The sequence below is a fragment of the Saccopteryx bilineata genome, chromosome 6, assembly GCF_036850765.1.
Source record: "Saccopteryx bilineata isolate mSacBil1 chromosome 6, mSacBil1_pri_phased_curated, whole genome shotgun sequence".
NCBI lineage: Eukaryota > Metazoa > Chordata > Mammalia > Chiroptera > Emballonuridae > Saccopteryx > Saccopteryx bilineata.
The window spans coordinates 179667211-179683188 of NC_089495.1; the positions used below are offsets into that span (position 1 = coordinate 179667211).

Sequence of the window (15978 nt, forward strand, 5' to 3'; positions counted from 1 at the left end):
TTAAAGTATAATACAACATAGAAGCAAAATGGTAACATGGCAGATTAAGTACCGTTCTAGGTGGAGGTCATAAATAGATTTTACACATAATTGTCTCTCTTGGATCTTGTTTCATGGTGTTCTTTTTTTAAGATTTTATTTATTAATTTTAGAGAGAGGGCACACACACACAGAGAGAGAGAGAGAGAGAGAGAGAGAGAGAGAGGGCAGAGAGGAGCAGGAAGCATCAATTCACTGTAGTTGCTTCCCAAATGTGCCTTGACTGGGCAAGCCTGGAGTTTTCAACCAGTGACCTCAGCATTCCAGGTTGATGCTTTATCCACTGTGCCATCACAGGTAGGCTATTTCATGGTGTTTGTTATGCAGTTAGGATAGAAGTTGGGGGCTTTGTCCCTGGTGAGCCCCGAGGTTCCAGAGTGGAGGCTATGAAAATGAGGGTTTGTGTTGACCTTATTCTCAGCCTTACTTCTTAACTGGAAAACTCTTAGAGCTATTGATAAAATCTAGATAGCCATCTTGGGGACTCAAGCCAGGAGCACAGGGAAAAAATCAGAGAAGATTTAGGCCCTATGGGCTTGCCTTAAACAGTGGTTCTCAAAGTGTGGTATTCCCCAAATAAGGGGAAACTTATTAGAAATGCAAAATCTCAGGAGCCGCCTAGATGTCTGAATCAGAGAATCTCGGGTAGGGTCCAGAGATGTATGGTGTATCCAGATGGCCAGGTGACTGTGACGTTAGCTAAAGTTTGAAAAAAACTGGTTTGAATCAAGTCTTCATCAAAAGGCAAAAAAAAAAAAAAATAGCCCAGGCAGGCTCACCAGGGAGAGACTTGCTAAGAATTTGAGACTAACCCTCAGCTAAGTAATAAAGACAATTCATTTGCCTAGAATTAACACTTCTATCAGGGAGGCGTTGAAAAATTGAGGATACAAGATTCTGGGTCCTGGTACTTGCTTTCCAACCAAGACCAACAGTAGATACTGAAGACTTAAAATAAATGAATAATTTCCTCAAGGATTTCTTTCAAGCCCTGTTCATAAGGATTAAGTCTGAAGAAACCGGTTAAAGGTTACAGGTGACTTAAAGAAAGCAAACAAAGGTTGACATAACCACACAGTCAACACAACACACAAACACAACATCTATTTAATCTACAATGTAGACATTGCAGTGACCTAACAAGGACCTTTAAGCACTTCCTCTTTGAACTAAACCTTTATGGTCCCTGATAACTATAAGCTATGAATGCTAATATTTCTCCTAAGAACTCAGAAAGAAAAAATTGGGTAAGTAAAAGTTCAAGCAAGAAGCTTAGTCTTTATGGAGATGCCATTTACAAAAGAGCCAAGGAAACAGATCATATTAAACCATGAGGGTTCTAGAAGAAATATGCCTTTGGCCACATTGCAAAGCAGCTCATCTCAAAAAAACATCACTTTCATTTACATTATTTTCCCCTGATTTGTCAAACTTGACTCATTGCCCCAAAGAACATTGAGCATTATGCATATTTCTCTTTCCGCCTCATTCCTGAATCTCTCTTCTATACTTGGTTAGTTATGGTTAGCCTGTGGGTATCAACAAGAGAAACTGGGCAGGTAGCAATCCTGTATTTTCACTTGAGCACTCTGCACATCCTCATTGCAGAACCCACAATGCTGCTTATCTGTATCCTCACTATAGGAGAAACTCCGGGAAGGCCAGCCATTGGTTATTATGATGTCCACCATACAGTGGGTACTCACAGTAAACAATGAATGAGCAACAGAATGAATCAATAAATATCTTATTCTGTGGAGGAGCCCTCAGCCAAGCCTAAAAACAACCAAGGCAGAGAACAATAAACTTTTCTCCATTTAACCATGTGCACATGTGGGTACCACTGTACTGGCTCTTCCCCTCCAGGATCTTGAAGTGCTGTTCTCAGTCTCTTGTCCCCAACTTGTATCCTGCTCCCCCCTGGTGCGTGGCTGGAACCCAGCCTGTAAAACAAGTTTCCACTCTTCACGGGGTTCTGCAGCCTGGTGTGGTGAGACCTATGAGTAACTTCTTGGCTATACATCCCACCTCAACCCCTGCTATGCCAAGCCCCTTAGCCCAGATCTCTGACCACTGATTCTCTTTTGCAATTGCTCCGACTGGTACCTGGATCCTGAGGTGGGGTCACACCCTGGACATGTCCTCATGGGGTGCGCCATTTTTCTTGGTCATCGAGTTGGAGTCTTTAGAAGACACTCCCTAGACTGTTCATGAGTTCCTCCCCTTTCCTATGACCAGTCTTCCATATTATGCCCTTTCTTTACCCTTGGACTGGCTCTCCCACAGTTATTAGGCAAAATATCACCAACACAAATCATACATGTCAGGAAAGAATGCTCTCTTTGGAGGTCTGATTTTGCCTTAATTATCTGAATATTTCAAAGGAGTGATTTTTATTTTATCTTTGCCTGAATAATCTATCTGAATGTTGCTGCAGGCATGGATATGGAGTAAGTCTGAGGACTATAAGATGTGATCTTACAAAAACAGGAACAACTGTTTTGGACTAGGAGCAGGCACACATTCAAGGGCTTGAAAAATGCTTTATTTTAAAAACTACTTTCTTATTAAAATAAACATACGCAGACAATGGGCTCTTAAATTTAATCAAGATTCCTGATATTTAAACATTCTCCAAGCGATTTTATAAACAGGTCTTTGCTATTATTATACAGGAGTCACAAGATGAGGAGAATGTGTAAGACTATGGACACTGGACCATGGTCCAGACCTTAAAAGGAGAAAATAAAACAGTCTTCCTTAGGTTCTGAGCTAAGAGATATCCAGAATTAACAGTCTGAATGCTCATACACACAAGGGTACCTCACAACCGGAAAATAATTGGTGGGCCAAGGGATGTAGCTTAAATAAGAACCTCAAATCTCAAACAAATTCAATTACCTCCTCACTTACGTGTTCAAAACGTTTCACTGCCATTCTTCAAAAGCTTAAAGAAAGGACAGAAATGGAATAAAACAGAGATAGCAAGGGGAAAAAATTACATGAAATTTAAGGGCTTGTCTAACAAAGGGGCAGCGAATTCAGTCAAAGAAGTTCCATTTTGGAGCTTTTGGAGGAAGTTGATTTTATTTTTTATATTTATGCAAATTCTTTTCTTTGTTTGCGTTTTGTTTTTTTAATGTTTTTATTGATTGTATTAGGGTTAAATTGGCTAATAAAATTATATAGTTTTCAAGTGTCCAGTTCTATAATGCATGATTCGTATAATGTATTGTGTTCATGCAAAAAATTTTTAAGAACTGCCTATGCTTTTCTCTTTTTTATGCAAAAAAAAAATACAATTAGTCTGAAAGGAAAAAGAAGCAAAATCCTTCATCTCAGTTCATTTATATGAAAAGTGCTATCTTTCCAGGGTTTTTGCTTTATTTTTCCAGGTGTGGCATTATGCAATTAGCCATTATTTCCAATGAGGCAGAAAATTTCCTGTGCGCACTGGTTTATGTGAGTGTGAGTGCACATAAAAACTAGGTGCATGAATTAGAATACAAGCTGTCTTCAGCTCTGTCCAAGGGACCAGGAGACTGAACACTGCACTGTTCCCCCATCATTCCCCTAAGAAACACCAGCACCAATCCTCATACAATTTGAAATAGGTCTTCTAATGTGAAATTAGAAAAGTTAGAATGATCCAAATTTTATGCTTCTATAAGTAATTTGGCCATACTTTAAAAAAATGGGTCTGACTTTAATTATATATTACATCTGTTCCACAATTAATATTAAATTAATATGACCTGTACAGCCTGCTGGAATGGAACAGCAGGGCAATCAGAGATGGATGACCTGGATTCCAGTCCCAGCTCTATCCCGACTACTGGTTCGACCTTCAGGGAGCCCCCGAAGTCCCTGGAGGCTTAGTCTCCTTGTTTGTAACAACCGGAGGTTGAAACAATCCTTTTTCCTGATCCCTTTCAGCTCTGAACAGTTTGATTAAACATGATTTGGGCTCCAAGTAAACATAGATGTTGTTTAAGTACCATATATATCCTTCCTGAAATATATTTTACTCCTAAAATGAAAGCCACATTCAGATGACTCCAAGTAATATCAAAAACAATGCGGTTCCATTGTGCATTGAAGAGCAAGTGACAGGGTAATAACAGGGAGACAGCTCTTCAGTATCAAAGTGGACTTTCAAGACGCCAAATGCTTACCCAATTCTGGTAAGGTCAACAGCCTTCAAATAATTGTCCCTTTCATACTATGTGTGCTTTTGCTGGCTTATTTTTAAATGTTTGCTTCTATTGCTTTTACAGACACTGAAAAACATCCCTCTCTCGAACAAGGCCCAGAGGCAATGGGAAGGATATCAGAGGTCAGAGAAGTAGGATGTGAAGTGATTCCCAAGAGTTCCAGTCATATTTTATTTTAGCAAATGCCTCTAACTTAATTCAAGCCCAATCAGCAGGGTGGGAAAGCAAAGAGAGAGGAAAATGGAGCTTCTTTAACTGAATTGGCTGCCCCGTTGTTAGACGAGCCCTCGGTTCCCTCACATGTTGACACTAATAAGCAGAGTCACTGAAAACCGCTTCGGTCCTGGTGTCTGCAATCAATTATTTTGTTTCTTAACGGGTAAAGTTTGACTCATTCCAAAATGCTGCAAGATTGATTGCGGGCAAGTTTCAAAGACACCAGAGAAAAGTCAAGAGCCTGACCTGGAAACTGGAAGGATGATATTCTCATTAGGCGAGAGAAGCTGGAGACTTCCTGCAGGAAGGAAAAATAAAAGCGGTTCCTGTCACTGCTATTTAACAATAAATGCAGATGTCAGGGGATAATTACTGTTGACCCACCAAACTTCCCACAGCTCTCCCAATAACAGCATCCAACATCTATGCAATGCCTTCTAGTCTACCAAGTATTTTCACACACTCTCTTTTTAGGTTAGAAATCAAACTCCCAGTGCAAAATGTGAAAAGCAGGCTCTCTCAAATTATGGTAGAACTGAAAATATAAACCTCTTGACTTTAAATTCTCACTGTCTGACCTTGCTTCTTCTCATGATGAAATGTTCTTAAATTCAATAAAACACGTTGATGATATGACCTCCAATGAAGATGAGGGAAAGTTTTATTGTTCTGAGATTGTGTTTAAGTTGCTTTAGTAAGATAAGAGGTAGTTAAACCAAAAATAAGGATTTCCTACTTCAAACTTACCTGAGGACCGAGATCCTCATTACCTGAGATTCAAAATTGGGAAGTAGTTTATATTGCCCCAAAGAAAAATGAATTCAAGGTTTATTTATTTTTTAAATGTTATCATAAAAATTTTTTTCATGTTAAAAAGATTATTGTGTCTTTAATTCTTACCTTTGTGTTTTATAGTATTCTAAATGTGATACAGGAAACAATTTTATCAAAACCTGGGGATGTAGCCACTTGGCCCATGACATTAGTTGGCCTATCATGCTATTTTGAAGTATTTGTGGGGGGCATTACCACAAAATTAATGTGATTGCCTATATTTAACCCTGAGGAAATCACAAGTGTGAGAAAGCCTTTTTATGTATATTTATTTTTATTCTGCCCTAATTGAAACCAAACCCCAAGGTAAAATGGGAAAGAAAATAGGATTCAATTATGACCATTATATGAATGATAAGTTAAATTAGGTTTAATAACAAAACATGAAGTTTTAAAGAGACAAAGGCTTATAATTAAGATATATTTTGGCCACCCATGCCATACCCTCCCATGGCCAATTTTCTTTAAATAATAAAAACAAGCTTCGTTCACCATCACCATTTCCTATCTATGGACTCACTGTAAATGTCTGAAAGTATGGACTCTGCTTTAAATATTCTGTCAAAAATGACCTTTTGAGTAGCTGGACCTTCTAGTCTTCACACTCAGTGTCCTTTCCTTATTCCTGATTTTTCTTAACCTCTCTTGACTTTAACTCCTACCTTCACCTTATACCCCATTGAGCCCCGTTCCACATGCGTCTGTTTCTCCCCTTTGGTCCTCCTTCCTTTTTGTTCTCAGTACTCTCCCTAGTGTGGCAATCCTGTAGTAGCCCTGTGGCAATCCTCTGCTCTCCTCCCCAGAACTCCACTCTTCACCTCCACTGGTGTCCCTTCTAGCACTTCAGATGTCCAAATATGTCCTGAGCTGGGCTCACTGATACAAAGTGACTGTCTAGAAGAATGGGTCAAGTTATCAAGATTCATATAAAAGTGATCAACACAACAATTTTCACAGAGGAAAATAACTACCGGACCAATAAACAAACAAACAAACAAACAAACAAACAAGTTCTTCATATAAAACAAATCTGAACTTCTGGTGAACTCCAACCGTAACGAGCTAATGGTGAAGAGGCAGTTGCTGAAACCTTAACCAACTTGACCTCATGCAATCTTGGGGAGGACATCTCCCAAGGGATTTCACCCTCTCAGCAAACTAGTTTAGATCCTATCATTCATTGCTTTAGACTTAAATTCTGTGCACCTCTGTGGCACAATTTTAATAAGCACATTTAAAATTTTTTTTTTTTTTTTATTATTATTCATTTTTAGAGAGGAGAGGGAGAGACAGAGAGGAGAGACAGAGAGAGAGAAAGGGGGAGGAGCTGGAAGCATCAACTCCCATATGTGCCTTGACCAGGCAAGCCCAGGGTTTCGAACCGGCGACCTCAGCATTTCCAGGTCGACGCTTTATCCACTGTGCCACCACAGGTCAGGCAATAAGCACATTTATAAAATAGAAAGCTGGTGAAGTAAATAACCCCATTTAAGCAACAATTAATAAAAGAAGTTTCCAGGGATTTCAGAGTTAATCTGAGCTCTGCCTGTAATTGGGTGGGGACAGAGGCCAAGAACGGGTGAACTGGACAGAGGTCACAACCCTATCTGTGGAACTGTGGAACTGTGGCAAAATCATATGCTTGAACTGCCTGTCCAACACCCACCCCTCCCACTCTCTCTCGTGGCAGGACTGAATATCACGCGCAGGGGAGAAGTGACACAGACATCCAGTGTTCACTCGGACGATAAACAATGTACAAACAACCGTGACCTTAGGAGTATAGCTTTTAAATTGACACCAGGAAAACAATAACTTATATTACAATGAAAACTATAATTTTTAAATTTCAGAGGAGCTGCTTCCAGTCATTTAAGGATTTAGATGTTCCTCTGTTCTTAGAGGTTACAAAGGGATTGTTGCCCAGGGTGAGATGGTAGATTAAATGCTTCTCTAATTTCTTTTCAGAAAATAAAGCTGACTTACTCCATCTCTAGGGAGGACCTAATAATAGCCTCTTCCCAAAGCATTCCTCTGACCCAGAGAAGTCTCAAACACTCACAACTTTAAGTATGCAGTGACATGTGTTTGGATATTTATTCTATATAAGACTATGGATTAAAATTCAAGTGGTAAACAGAAAAAAAGTGATGGCTTGCTTAGGGAATGCCCACCTGATTCTGCATTAGCAAATAGTCTTGGAACTATTGTAATAAAAAGCATAGCTTTTTACTCCTGAAACAGACTTCATTTTGTCTCTGATTTGTGTACTTGCAAGAGCCTCTTAAAAGAGGTGAGCCCGTCAAGGGGACCACAAAAGGCAGTTTAGGACACATTGTTTCACACTGACTGCAGCGCTTAAGACTTTTTGCCACCCTAAACTAGATCTGACAAAATAAATAAATAAATAAATAAATAAATAAATAAATAAATGATGAAGTCAATGCTATGGGCTTCAGAGTTTGGTCATTTTGGGTCATCTATATGACACTCTCGAGGAGACACATAACTCTCAGTTTCAGGATGCCAGCCAACATTCTAATTTTGAGAAGTTACAGTTTGCCAAATATTCCTCACTTTATGAACTGAATATTGTATCCTTAGCCAACCCCTGTCCTAGACCCTTGTACACTACTAAACAGCTGCTACTTGCCAACCACAAATGGTATCTTTAGTCTTAAATACTTAAATCTTATGGGTGACACTGTCCAACTTAATTTCTGTTAATAGCATGGAGACCAGTGACGATGATCAGGACAACAGGCACCTCAGCAGTAGTTACACGACTCTGGCAAAGGGAAAACGAGCCTTTGAAAATTCTGTGTCTGTTCTTAGCTTAAGTTATGAAAATTAGTGTTTTTGGCTTAAAGGAAAGAAAACCACCAGAGATCTGAAAAAAAATGAAAGATAAGCTAAAACCATGAAATGCAGATAGTCGCACATTCTCTCGTTCAAGAAAGTTCCCATCACATCTGCAGTGTAAATCGCAGTCATTTTATTAAGGTTTTATGGAAAAGTCACCATTGCATTTCCGTAATATGAAAATCTAGCTTAGCATACAGAAATCCCCCATGAGCCTGAAATATTAGTGCTAGACTAAGTTTATTAAGGTTTTGGCAAGACTCAATATTAACTTTCTGCAAACATTTACAACCATTTTCAAACCAGATAAGCAGCGGGATGTAAAACTGTGGCTCATAAAAATACCGTCAGGAAAACGGCACCATTGCATATTCGTTCTTGGAGATTAACTTGAAAAAAGTACTTTGAAACTGTGAGGCAGCTTATCCAAACGGTTCATCCTATTGGCACTTTCCTGTTACAGCGGAATCCGACAGAAACATGCTGATGAATGATCTGTGCCTCATGAATGGAAGCAAATTGATATTTTTTAGCCAAATTCTAACTCAAGTGCCAATGATCACTTTAGGTATTTTCACAATCCCTTCTGTCTCTTAATTCCTTCCTCTATGTGTTGAGTGATGATGCACGTTGTGTCGGTGTGAAATGGCTGTCGTGGTTTTTTTTAAAATCTTCATCAGTAACAAACATGTTGGAAAAATGATGCTGCCTGGAGAGTGAAGAGAACCACCTGAAGTTTGCAGAGCACCCACAAGCTCACCAGACCCCCATCAACAGAGTCATTCTTTGACTTACAGACTAGAGACACGGCAAGGGTTTGGAGACATGGCTTGGCTCACAGCCCTGTGTCCAGAAAGATGCCATGGAAATCTTCTTAGTGTTGCGACCATACAGATCTCAGGAGATGGGTAGTCTACACCCGGATGCTGATGGCTCGTGAAAATTCCCTCCTACCGAACGTCAGACCCTCTTCTCCTTATTCAGTTCTCAGCAGACTTTAAGAACTGGTTAGGTTTCTCTCTCCAGGATTTTATGACTCATGGTGACCCCTTGGCATGGTCATAAACACTTGAACTCCCACTGAATTGTGTGGTTGTGTTTTAACCTAGATGTAGTACCTCAAGATATACCCCCAGTTCTCTCTGCAAAGTTGCACATTACCTCCCAAAGCTTAAGTGAATGTCTTCAGAACTGGCATTTCCTCTGGGCCTCCTGCAGTAACATGAAGTTTTCAACTATTTGTAGGCATTGAACCAAAAGGCTTTAAGCCTCAGAAATGGATGCTAAGGATATAAAACTAGAAACCAAGAAGTGTTCCTTAACTGTTACCTCCCAAACTTATATCCTTCTCTTCCTCCACAGCCGTAAGCATCTCTTCACGGGCTAAGTCAAGACCCACTTTTCAGTAAAACGTTTACAAAGGGTGAAGGTTTACGGCTGGGGAGATACCCCAAATGTGTTTCTAGGTTAATTATTTTAGCCTACTCGATTACTGATAAGCCCAACTATAGGCATCTACATTCCAAAAATATATAGTAAATGGGATGGGGGAAACAAACACTAAACTTGAAGCTAATTTCAAATATCCATCGATACACACATTTGCATAGGATACCGCACGATTTTGTAAGACGCACAGACATAGTCCAGTGGACAAAAGGAGACTCAGCGTAAGAAGAACTAATTTCGAGACCTGTTTCAACCAAGTACTATAAAACCAAAGACAATCCCATAAATTATATTTCAAGGAGTTTCCTCACTCCAAAACTGTACATGTCTATAACCTATTTGAAAGATGCTCTCAAGGTCAAAGAGGTTGCAGGCTCTTGGAACAAAGCAGCACCCTATACACTTAAGGAGTTGTTTCAGAATAGACACAGATGTTATTAGCAGCTGCAGAGCTCTCAGACCTCGGCTGACCTCTAGATGTCCCATGAATTCCGTACTAGGAGGGCGACATTATGTAAAAGAGGTCAAAGTTCAGAGTTTATTTACTGAGGGCCACAGCCAAGTAAAAATGGGCATTCCATTTTTCCTTTGACTGAACAATGCCCATACCAGCCCAAAATTAGTCACATGTAGCCAGTAACTCAGCTATGACCGAATAATCTTGGGAATAAATGAATGTGCTCATAAAAAGAATGATTTGGCTTGGTTAAAAATAATGACACTATGAATTGACTATCCTTATATTTCTAAAACTCTAAACACTTCTATATTGTTTAGACTTATTACAATAGGTTGCTTTTGTAATAAGTTTTTAATAAGTGTTCTTATTTTATTTTATTATTGATTTTAATTTGTTGTGTTTACAGTTACAAGTATACCCTCAAATATATCTCCCTCTCTCCCCCCGTTCTCCCTGATACCCCCTTTGCCCCCTCCCCTCACTGCCTTCCCCCTTTCCCTCCATGATTTACTATCCTGCCCTCTATCTCTCTGTGTTATGTTTAAATGTCTTTCCTTTCTTTGATCCCCTCCTCTCATCCCCTTTCCCTCTGCCTGCCTTCCCTCTGGACTCTTTGACCTCTTCCCATGATGCCAATGATGGGCCCTCCTTCTCCTGGGATGATGCCAGCGGGACCTGCTCCTGGAATGAGGCCACCTATGGGAGGGCACATGCCAATGATGCCCAGGCCCCCAGTTATGAGACCTCCCACCAGTCCCATGATGGTGCTCACTCGGCCGGGAATGACTCGACCAGACAGATAAGGAGAGAGGGCAGCCTCTTTCAGTTTAATGGTTCTTGTTCTGCTTCACCAGGAGATCGTGGTGCTGGGGCTCTGGGTGTTCTTTAGCAGCATGACACGGAAGACTTGCTCCCTCTTTCTGTCAGAGAGAATAGATTTGGAGGGGTGCAGCAGGACAGGGAAAGCAGTTTTCATTGGTATTGTGAAATGTGAAAATAAAATTGTCAGCTCGTTTAGTTAAAAAAAACCCAACAAACAAAAATACTGTAATAAGTTTTATATCTACCAAATGACTACAGAAAGTTCTTTGCTTTTGATGGTTTTCTTTATAGAATATGAGTTTGTGAAAAAAGAAAATCTCTTTGTCTTTCTACGCAGAAAGTCCGGCTCACGCCTCTGCATCATCCCATGGGTAGCCATGTGACATCGACCATTTTAAGTTAGGTAACTGTTTATTTATTTTTCTTTATTACATAGTTAGCTGGGTTTTCACCCAAATGACTTAAGCTGAGCTATCTAGATTTGGTGTAAAACTTAATATTTTTGAGAACATAAATTATAACAAAAGCAAGACATACATATCGCACTCATTTTCAAACCGTTTATATCTAGTAAACTACCAGCAAAAACTATTAAATCTATTTTTCTTTAATCTATTTCTCTATTTCTGATGGAAGAAGGCACTTCTACACCTAACCAAATATCACTGTATATATTTTTATAGATATTAATAATTTGTTAATACAGAGTCAAACTTGGAAGTAGTTATTTTTCTTTTTCTTCTTTTCCAAGTGAGAGGAGGAGATATAGAGAGATAGACTCCCGCATGTACCTCAACTGGGATCCACTGGGCAAGCCTGTCTGAGGCTGATGCTCTGCCCATCTGGGATCATGCTCGCAATTAAGCTATTTTCAGTGCCTGAGGAAGAGGTTCCACGGAGCCATTCTCAGCACCTGGGGCCGATGTGCTTGAACCAATTGAGTCATGGCTGTGGGAGGGGAAGAGATAGAGAATGGAGGCGAGGATGGAGGGAAGAGCAGATGGTTGCTTCTCCTGTGTGCCCTGACCAGGAATTGAAACGAGGACAACCACATGCTGGGCTCTGCTCTGCTACTGAACCATTGGCCACGGCCAGAAATAGATTTTTCAAAGGAGTGAAGAAGATGACAAACTTGTTTAATGTTGCAGGGGGAAAAGAAAGATCATAGGACAGAGAAACATTCCCCATTTCTTTCCCCAAATCCATATAATTCTCAATGTGTTTGATACATTTTTCCCTTTACTTACATGACTCTTCAGCTCTCTTGGCAAGTCTGTGCAATGCACTCTAAGGCCTTGCATGCTCTAGATATGCACCTCGCTCTTCCCAGTTCCTAGTCCTTTCCCATGCTCGCTAGATTCCAACCACATATACTTTTTTCTTGTTGCTCACAGAGGCCAGTCATAATTCTGTCACAGGGCCTTTGCATGTACCATTTCCCTATTTTGAACTGTTCTTCCCTAAACATCTGTATGCCATTCTACTAGCAGCTCACCATTTATAGGTTAGCACATCTGAGAGGCCTCTCCTGGCCACTCATTACAAAATAGATACCACCACCAACCACTACCATCACCACTACCATCACTAGCACTAAGATCTCTTTCCTCACCTGCTTTATTTTTCTACTTAAAACACATAAATATCTGCTATATAATATTTTACACAGCTGGTTAGACACAGCAAGGCTGCATGTTCAATCCTTGGTCAGGGCACATACAAGAATCAACCAATGGGCCCTGGCTGGTGGGCTTGGTGGATAGAGTAATGGCCTGGTGTGCTGACATCCTGAGTTTGATCCCCAGTCATGGCACACAGGAGAAGCAACCATCTGCTTCTCCCCCACTCCCTCTTCTCCTTCTCTCTCTCTTCCCTTCTCTCAGCCAGTGGCTCAGTTGGTTTGAGTGTTGGCCCCAGGCACTAAGAATAGCTTGGTTGATTTGAGCGTCAGCTTCAGATGGGGGTTTCTGGGTGGATCCCTGTTGGGGTGCATGTGGGAGTCTGTCTGTTTCCCCTCCTCTCACTTAAAACAAAACAAAAAAAGAATCAACCAATGAATGCATAAATAAGTAGAACAACAAATTGATGTTTCTCTCTCTCTCTCTCTCTCTGTCCCCCACCTTCCTTTCTCTCTAAAAATCAATAAATAAAAAATTTAAAAGAACCAGTCTCTGGTCACTGAAAGGCTGAAGATGGAAATTCATGGTGTCTTTGAGTAAGACTAACTCTCAAAGGACCAAATTGATTTTTTTAAAGAGTAGATAAGGGAGGTATAATTCTGTTATTTGAGACAAATGTAAATACTAATGTACTTTTTATCCTCCTTTGTGTCCTTCCTTAGAGGGGTCCACATGGCTACTTCTAGCCAATGAGCTCTGATTGAAAAGGAGGTGGGCCCTTCTGCTGCTCCTTCTCTGGGCACCTCAGACAACCCGCAGAGATGGCCACAAAGCCTTCCCCTCCTATGCCATGCCCCTTTACGATGTGACCATGCAGGTTCTCCATCAAGATGGAGAGACTATTTCTCCACATGGATCCTGGATCTGGGTTTGGGCATGTGACTTGTTTTGATGCAAATCAGACACAGGAAAAGCACTTGATCACTGAGGCTTTCTTTGCTTCTCTTTGGAACCCTGAGACTACCATGTTAAAAAGTCTGAGAAAGCCTGCTGGAAGGTGACAGGCCATATGGAGAGAAGTTTCCAACCCAGCTATCTTGGTCAAGGTCCAAAATATCAAATCTGTAAGGCCATCTTAGATCACCTAGTCCTTGCCAAGCCAGACTAGTAAAACCACCCAATCAGCACATAGGTTTGTGAGATCTAAAGCATATTTTTTTTCGATCCACAAAAATTTGGGGTGATTTGTTACACAACAAACACTGATTGGTACACCTGCTAAAATAAGGATGAATGGAATGAGCATTTTCTGTATGACTGATGTGTAAGTGGGCATTCTGATTATGTTATGCAAATGATGCTATTAAATAAGATTAAGGAGACCCAGGGAATGCAGAAAATAAAAAATAATAAGGGAGCAATTAGAAACTAGCAAAGCAATTCACAGTGTGAGTATGGGAATATGATAAAATTAAGTCAGCTACTTGTGATGACTTAAAGCAAGGCGTTAAAACCGTAATATCACATTCTGGGTGATGTTCATTATTATAACCACAAATCTGTTCATTTGACTATGAGCAACTTGACATAGTAACGTTTGTTTCTTACTTGTCTTTGAGTCTCCCACCTCTGCTTCTCCAAATCCTGTGCCTAGCAGACTGGTATTTTAGGAGGTGATTAAAGAAACTTGGATGAAGGTGTGAATAATAGTATGAGGAAAGAAATGGCTTGATAAGTATGCCATGTGACAACGGAGTTGTGTATCTGCACTTTATTCCATATCCCTTTTGACATTACGCTTTGCTTTCTCCCAAACTGTTCTTAGTATGGCTCCTATTCTGTCCGAGGAGTGAGTAAGGCAAAGATTATGTGAAAAATATGAACTACAAAGGGCATCGGCATTTTTTTAAGTGAGAAGAGGGGAGATAGTGAGACAGACTCCCAAATGTGCTCTGACCGGGATCCACCCGGCAATCCCCGTCTGAAGCAGACACTCTAACCAATGGAACCACTGGCTATGGGACAGAAAGAGAGAAAAAAAGGGGGAGAGAATCAGATGGTCACTTCTCTTGTGTGCCCTGACCGAGAATCAAACTTGGGACATCCATACACTGGGCTGAAACTCTATCTACTGAGCTAACTGGCCAGGGCTGCATCTGCATTTTTTTAATAGCATTTTATAGCAAGGCCGTGCATTAGCCACTTTACCACACATAGTTGTATTTTTCACTTCTGGATGTCTGACTTTCTGTTTAACTCAGATGGCTGATATTGTTTGTAAATTTATATGGAGATAAAGTTATCATGTAATATTTATCAGAATTTTAGAGTGTGTTTGATACTTTAATAGCTATTTTTTTTCAATTAAACTAAATGGAAAAGAACATCATCCATCTAACCATAGTTTTCCTAAGAGCTTAAAATTTAACTCACTCCCAATTTAATTTTGCAAAATCATTAACCTCCTCATTTCAAACCAAATAGAGACTATCAATTTAAATATGAGAACTCACAATATTGGAAGAAATTTGGTAATAAAATATTATGTGATGAATGTAAAACATTTTAGAGTTTAGTTGTGTTTACGTATCTATTCAGCTCACAGTTTGGCTGGATTACTTTGAAACTCTCCCAGTCTGGAGCATTTTTAATCCATCATTTTACCCTAATGAATTAGTTTGAATTTGTTGTTAATGTGCCTAGGCTACAGACCTAGCTCATAGCAAGAAAAATACTGCTCCAAAATTTTATTGTACATGCATAATATCACTTGCATAAATAATTCATGGATTTTATTTATATGTTTATTTATTTACTTATTTATTCATTCAGTGAGAGTAGGGGAGGCAGAGACAGACTCCTGCGTGCACCCCAACTGGGATCCACCCAGCAAGCCCACTAGGAGCAATGCTTTGTCCGTCTCGGGCATTGCTCCATTGCTCAGCAACTGAGCTCTTCTTAGCTCCTGAGGTGGAGGCCATAGAGCCATCTTCAGAGCCCGGGACCAACTCAGTCTGAAATGAGCTGTGGCTACAGGAGGGGAGGAGAGATAGTGGAGTGAGAAGGGGAAGGGTGGAGAAGCAGATGGGTACTTCTCCTGTGTGCCCCAACTGGGAATCAAACCTGGGACATCCACATGGCCAGGCTCACGCTCTACCACTGAGCCAACCAGTCAGGGCTCATGGATTGTTAATAGTCACATTTTTAAGTATTTACTTTATTTTCAATAATGTTTTCTGAAAAACTTTCTCACCTCTAACCTGTATAATTACTCTGTGACGTAGGTGCCCTTATTTTGTGTTTTGCAGATAAGAAAATGGAGGTCTTGAAAAATTAAATTGTTTGTTCAAAGTCACAAAGCTATCAACAATGGAATCAATAAATATGAATGAAGATAACTTCACCTCAGTCTATTTAACTTTTAAGGAATTCTTTTAAGGAATTCAATTCTTTTAAAAAATTG

The 15978-nt window shown here is 40.1% G+C and overlaps 1 protein-coding gene across 10 annotated transcripts in view; it reads right to left on the reverse strand.

Moving 5' to 3' along the window:
- The window catches only part of PLCB4 (phospholipase C beta 4), a 387833-nt gene that overhangs the window by 143488 nt on the left and 228367 nt on the right, over window positions 1-15978 (reverse strand). The gene's annotated exons all lie outside the window — the stretch shown is intronic.